Below are 6000 nucleotides of genomic sequence, written 5' to 3'. Positions count from 1 at the left end.
TGCATTCTTAGTTTTCTTTCTGATGACCCCCCCATATCACATTGCATTATTGTTTAGTGGCTAGACAACTCATCACTGTAGAAACGTGGTTATAATTCCAGTCATTTCTCTTTTTGGCAGTTCCTCACGTGACCTCAAACATGATCATATTCAATTTTAAATCCAACTATCTGAAGAATCTGTCACAATGTGATATAATTGCATTTGAACATTTTGTCCGAAATCCCAACTTTCTTTATGTCTCATCCTGCTGTTCTGTTTGAATCCACCACATCTGGTTCAGTTCTCAGAAATATCAGCAGACATTTTGAAGTGTGCCGATCGCTCCTGCCTTGCCTACAGAACTTGACATAAATGTCAGTTTATATCAGAGTATACATTGCAAACACAACTCAGCTATATTTTGTGGAGCAAAAATAGAAGAGTATATAATGAATAGGCTGCAAGTTTGCTTCATGACCATGCAGATACAGGCAGGAGAATGTACTGCCCCGTACTCTCCCTAAGCGAAAATTATACTTAGGAATAGTTGAAAGTGCCTCATTCATCAATTGTGAAACACTATCCATCCATCCATCCCTCCATTTTCTTAACCGCTTGCTCCTCACAAGGATCACGGGGGTGCTGGAGCCTATCCCAGCTGGCTTCAGGCAGTAGGCAGGGTACACCCTGAACTGGTTGCCAGCCAATCGCAGGGCACACAGAGACGAACAACCATCCACACACACAAGCACACCTAGGGATAATCCGGAGCGCCCAATTAACCTGCCATGCATGTCTCTTGGGAGAAGACCCACGCAGGCACGGGGAGAACATGCAAACTCCGCCCAGGAAGTCCGAAGCCTGTACTCAATCTTGCGTCCTCAGTACTGGGAGGCAGACGTGCTTACCAGTAATCCACCGTGCCACAGTACTATAGAACCACAATTTATACACTCCTTCACACAAAAGCGAACCGTTAGTGACTTTCTCAGTAAAATATACAAACCAACGTAATTTATTATTAATTTAAATATTATTAAGAAATATATAAAATCATGAAGATATTGTAGGTTAGGTGGGCACTTTAGCTATAGAGTGACCATATTCTGATTTCTAAAAAATGAGGACACTCGGCCCAGCCTCGAGATACGCAAGTGATAGTTTACTCAAACATGCCATACAATATAACTATTTTAACACGTGCCTCTCCTGTTTGAGTAAAAAATAAATAAATAAATAAATAAATAAATAAATAAATAAATAAATAAAACAAACCGGACAGGGTTGGGTTGGGGGTGAGAGTGGACATGGAACCCGCACCACGACCACATCTCTGGTTTAGGAGCGCAAAGCGCTACCAGTGAGCTAACATTCTGGGCCCCCAATGTATCTTAGAACCTTATATGAACACTCAAGTGAGATACATAAAAAGCTGAACTACTTTTGTCTTAAAAATAAAATGCTTTTTAATTATATAACAATAACACGCACGTGCAAATAAATCCTGACCCCCCCAATCCCTACACCCTCCTCCCCTACACCCCTCGACATTGACATCGGAGCAGTTTGCGATACAGTAGTCATGGTAACAACATGGTACACTCTGCTTCTTGTTTGCCTCACAATAACTGAACATTTTCATGAATTTATTAAAAAAAAACAAAAAAACACTCGTTTGCTGATGAACGAGATGAGACAGGAGGAAGTGTTGTCGAGTATGTTAAGTATGTCTCCCACCGTTTGATTGAAAGCTGGAAGCCAAATCAGGTTATATCCAAATAAGCGAGAGTGGATGATGGACTTTAATCCAGAGGCAAACGATCTGGCGTGTCACTATGAGTGACTATTGTGTCATATCCTGTTTTCTTCTGCCCTCTACTTGTCATGTGTTTCATTCATTTCAGTGGAGTATCGGTGGGCGGAGTCCTCTGTGTCTCAGCTACTGGCAACCTCAATCAGCGGACTATTTAGACGCAGGACTCACGGGAGGTAGATTGCAGTTATTGTTCTCGCTTGTTGCCATTGCCACAACATTTTCTTATTCTTGTGCTTGTACCTGTAATCTCCTAGTACAAAGGTCTCAAACTCCAGTCCTCAAGGGCCGCAGCCCTGCACGTTTTAGAGGTTTCTCTCCTCAAACACAGCTGAATCATATGAGAATCGTTATCAGGTTCCTGCAGAGCTTGCTGATGAATCAGGTGCGTTTGAGGAGCGAAACCTCTAAAACATGCAGGACTGCAGCCCTCGAGGACTGGAGTTTGAGACCTGTGTCCTAGTAGCCTACCTGCCAGTAGTAATGCTTGTCTTCTGTTGTTTCCAGTAAGTACTACTGTGATTTTATTATTGTTGATTTTAACAATGTGGTGACGTCATATCCGCCCCAAACATGGTGACTAGTATTAAAATTAACGAGCTAGCTTATTTTGGCAAATAAAAAATAGACACATAAATGGGAACACTAAGTATTTATCACAATTTACAATATATGTATCAATACTTCATAAATGTTGTTCCGGAGATACACTTTAATACGGACCATGAATTATGAAGGGCTGTATTTTGCATCCAGCGTTTCTTTGTATAGATTGTGCTATATCTCCGTGTTAATTTTGACAACACAACAGATGGAGATGCTGATCGACTTCCAGAGGAATGCAGCCCCGCCTCCTCCCGTCATGCTGGGGGTATCGAGGTATCCCTTGTGGTGTCATGCTGCTTTCCTGGCATAATCATCTCCCAGGACCTAAAGTGGGAACACAACACCACAACCCTGTAGAGGCTGTACTTTCTTCAGGCAACTTATCAAATTTAGACTGCCGAGGTCTATGATGGCCCATTTCTATATGGCCATCATCGGTCCCGTCGCCATGGGCGGCCCTTGGGGGTCCGTGCCCGCCCTGTCAGTCAGCCGTGCCCGCCCTAGCAAGATGACTCACCAACTATTCGTCCTATCAGTCACGTAAACTTGCGCCTTCTGGTTCAAGTAAAGCATGGCGTGCCAGCCAACCACATACCTCCTTTCAAATTTGGCTTTGATTGACAACTAAGGCTAGCCAATTACAATCCGGATCACGAGGGGTGGGGTGGGGTGGGGGGTATGACGCGCGCTCTGCAGACGTGCCTTAGCCAAATCTACTTCCGGGTAGATAGTGCGCATTTGCCGGGTGGCGCTGGCATAAAGACTGAGCAGCGAGCACGTCGTGCCGCTTTAATGGAAGCCACCAAACCCCGATCCAGGATGACACAGTTGACATCATTGGGAATCCTGAGTCCATTGGTTACGTTTACAAGTGAGTGGCAAACTTTTATTTTAATTAGTCAAGCCACACAGCACGGATGAATTGTAACAATACACAGTATGCGGTTAACAGACCCAAGCAGTCACACATACACAACAACAACTAAGGAGCATAAAATTATTTATCACTAAAGCAGTTGCAGTACAATGTGAGTTGAATTCTCTTTTTTTATTGCCAAGTTTGTTCATGTTGATGACTGTCACGAAGTTCTAATTTTTAAAAAACAGCACTTTACACATCCTTTTGGATTGATATTCTGCTTAGTTTTTCCACTGAACCCATATGTTGTTTCTGTATATCATCGACATAACTCAACCTTATTTCTAAATCACTTTAAAACATCAATTGCTGCATACAAAGTGCTGTGCATGGAATAGAAATTAGTCTTTTAGTAGACACAAGTGAAATAAAATAACACAAAATAAAATTAATTAGAGTAAATATAAGTAGATAAGTATACACGCAAATAAAATTAATACTAAAAAAGAAATCTGTATAAGTATAGAAATAAAATAACACAAAATACAGAAGGCACCATAAAAAAAAGTAAAATGATGTGAAGTCTCATGCTGAGTCAAAGATCAAAGAATAGAGATGTCTGGCAAAAATGATATCCATATCGTACAGCCCTATTCCAACATGCAAATGAAGACAACTGCTAGCCAATTCCAGATAGAAGGGGCTGGGTTGCAGTCATTCATTCGGACATAGTTGTTTATAGAAGTGAAGAGTGGATTTGTTTCAAATGAACTTTTGAGTTGAATAAATGCAAAATTAACTACACATTTTTTTCAGTTTGTCTTTTAGATTTCAGATTTCCGCTTTTAAGTGACAGAAAATATTTCTGAGCACTTTTGCAGTTGTCACAATGCCGCTGTTCAACCTGATGAACATTAGATTTAGGTTGATGAAGTGTGCCCCCCCAAAAAAAGGTAATGCCCCCCCCCCCCCAATTTCTTTATGGTGATGGGTCTGGCCATCATTGAATCCATCCTCACAAAATTCATCATCACCTGGTTCCCCGCCACAGTGGCAAGAGATCTCGCCAAGCTGCAGCGGGTGATTGGTTCTGCACAGGTGGTGATCGGCTGCCCTTGCCTTCCCACAAGTCAATGCACGATTCCAGTGCACTGAGGAGGGCAAGGAAGACGCTAACTGACCCTTCCCATCCTGGTCATGGCCTCTTTACCCTGCTCCCCTCTGGGAGAAGGCTCCATTTGCCCAAGGCGGTGAAAACCGCCACAGACTGAGCTTTTTCCCCTCAGCAGGCAGGATAATTAACGACTCTGATCTCCCGACTACCAGAGTGACACTGGCATATTATTATCCTCAGCACTTTTATGAGTTACCTTCACTTTGCACTGCACTGTATGTTGTGTGATAAGAGGTAAGGTCCCAAATGCAGACACAAATAAGATTTTATCAATTTTATTCACATTGAGAAGCAGAACCTATTAGAGCTGTACACAGGAACAGTTGAGCAATAATCCGGCAAAACACACACAATTCTCAGACCCTTAAATAGACAGTCAATCAATCTCATTGGTTGTGGCTAGACATGTGAGTAATAGTACTGACATGGAATTCTCTGATTGGCTGTTGACTCCGTAATTACAGATAGTTCCTGACATCAACAAACATCATATAGCATAAAAGATCCTTCTACGGAAAGAAACTCAGTCAAACTGTTAGGCAGAACCTTGATAGTTCTCAGCAGGCTTACTTGTTCAGAAAAGACAGGTGTGATATTGTTGGTAGCCAGGACCCACTTCACCCTGCAGTGATATGGGTGATCGAATCCACAGAGTACGGGAAGAGAAAACATTGGAACATACATCATAATGCATATACCCTGGCCACAATCAACTAACATACACATACCCTCATGGATAAGACATTCCAGTCAGCTAAAGGGCATGATAGTAGTGGGCAAGATGTTCACACAAATGGTGTATACTCTCATTTGACACATGAACTACACCTGCATGATCTGACTTTCAAAACGAGGTCATATTAAAATGGCATTCAGTAGAGCATATACCAGTGATAATTTCGTCGTCAAAATTTTTTTGTCATACTTTTCATCATGAAATTTTTTTTGTCAGACGAAAATTAAACAAAAACTAAAGTAGAAGCCATTCATTGGGACTATAACGATAACGAAAATTGACTGACAATTTCGCCAATGACTAAAACGAAAATGAAAACAACACAGTGACGAAAATGCACACAATCCAATCAGAAGGACTGAAACGCGGGTGGGAGAAAAGAACCACTCAAATTGTTTAGTGTTCACTGCACTTTATTTAGTATGTTCACACATGTTTACATTCATTGTGCAACTGTAAGATTAATCTCAAGCAATAATGTACCTTTTTTTAATTTAGGTGAAAACTAAGTTATATTATTGTTAGTTCAACATGTTTCGTGGAAACAATTAATAAACAGTTGTATTAAATGTGTCTTGCTTGTTAAACTACAATTACAAATAGGTGTGTTATAATTTTCTGTTGAAATGTTTTAAGTTGAAATGTATGTAGAAGAAAAATAGGCTGAACTGTTAATTTAGTCGAATAAAATTACTCTTTTTTTTTTTTCTTTGATTAAAATTGCTCTTTATTTTCGTTGACTAAAATTGGACTAAAAAATACAATCAGATGACTAAATTAGGACTGCAATTTCAATTTTAGTCAAACGATACTAAATTTACCAATCACTG

The sequence above is a fragment of the Festucalex cinctus genome, chromosome 7 (genome assembly GCF_051991245.1).
Source record: "Festucalex cinctus isolate MCC-2025b chromosome 7, RoL_Fcin_1.0, whole genome shotgun sequence".
In the NCBI taxonomy this organism is placed as follows: domain Eukaryota; kingdom Metazoa; phylum Chordata; class Actinopteri; order Syngnathiformes; family Syngnathidae; genus Festucalex; species Festucalex cinctus.
The sequence above is the reverse complement of the archived record's forward strand: the minus strand, read 5'-3'. Positions refer to the sequence as shown.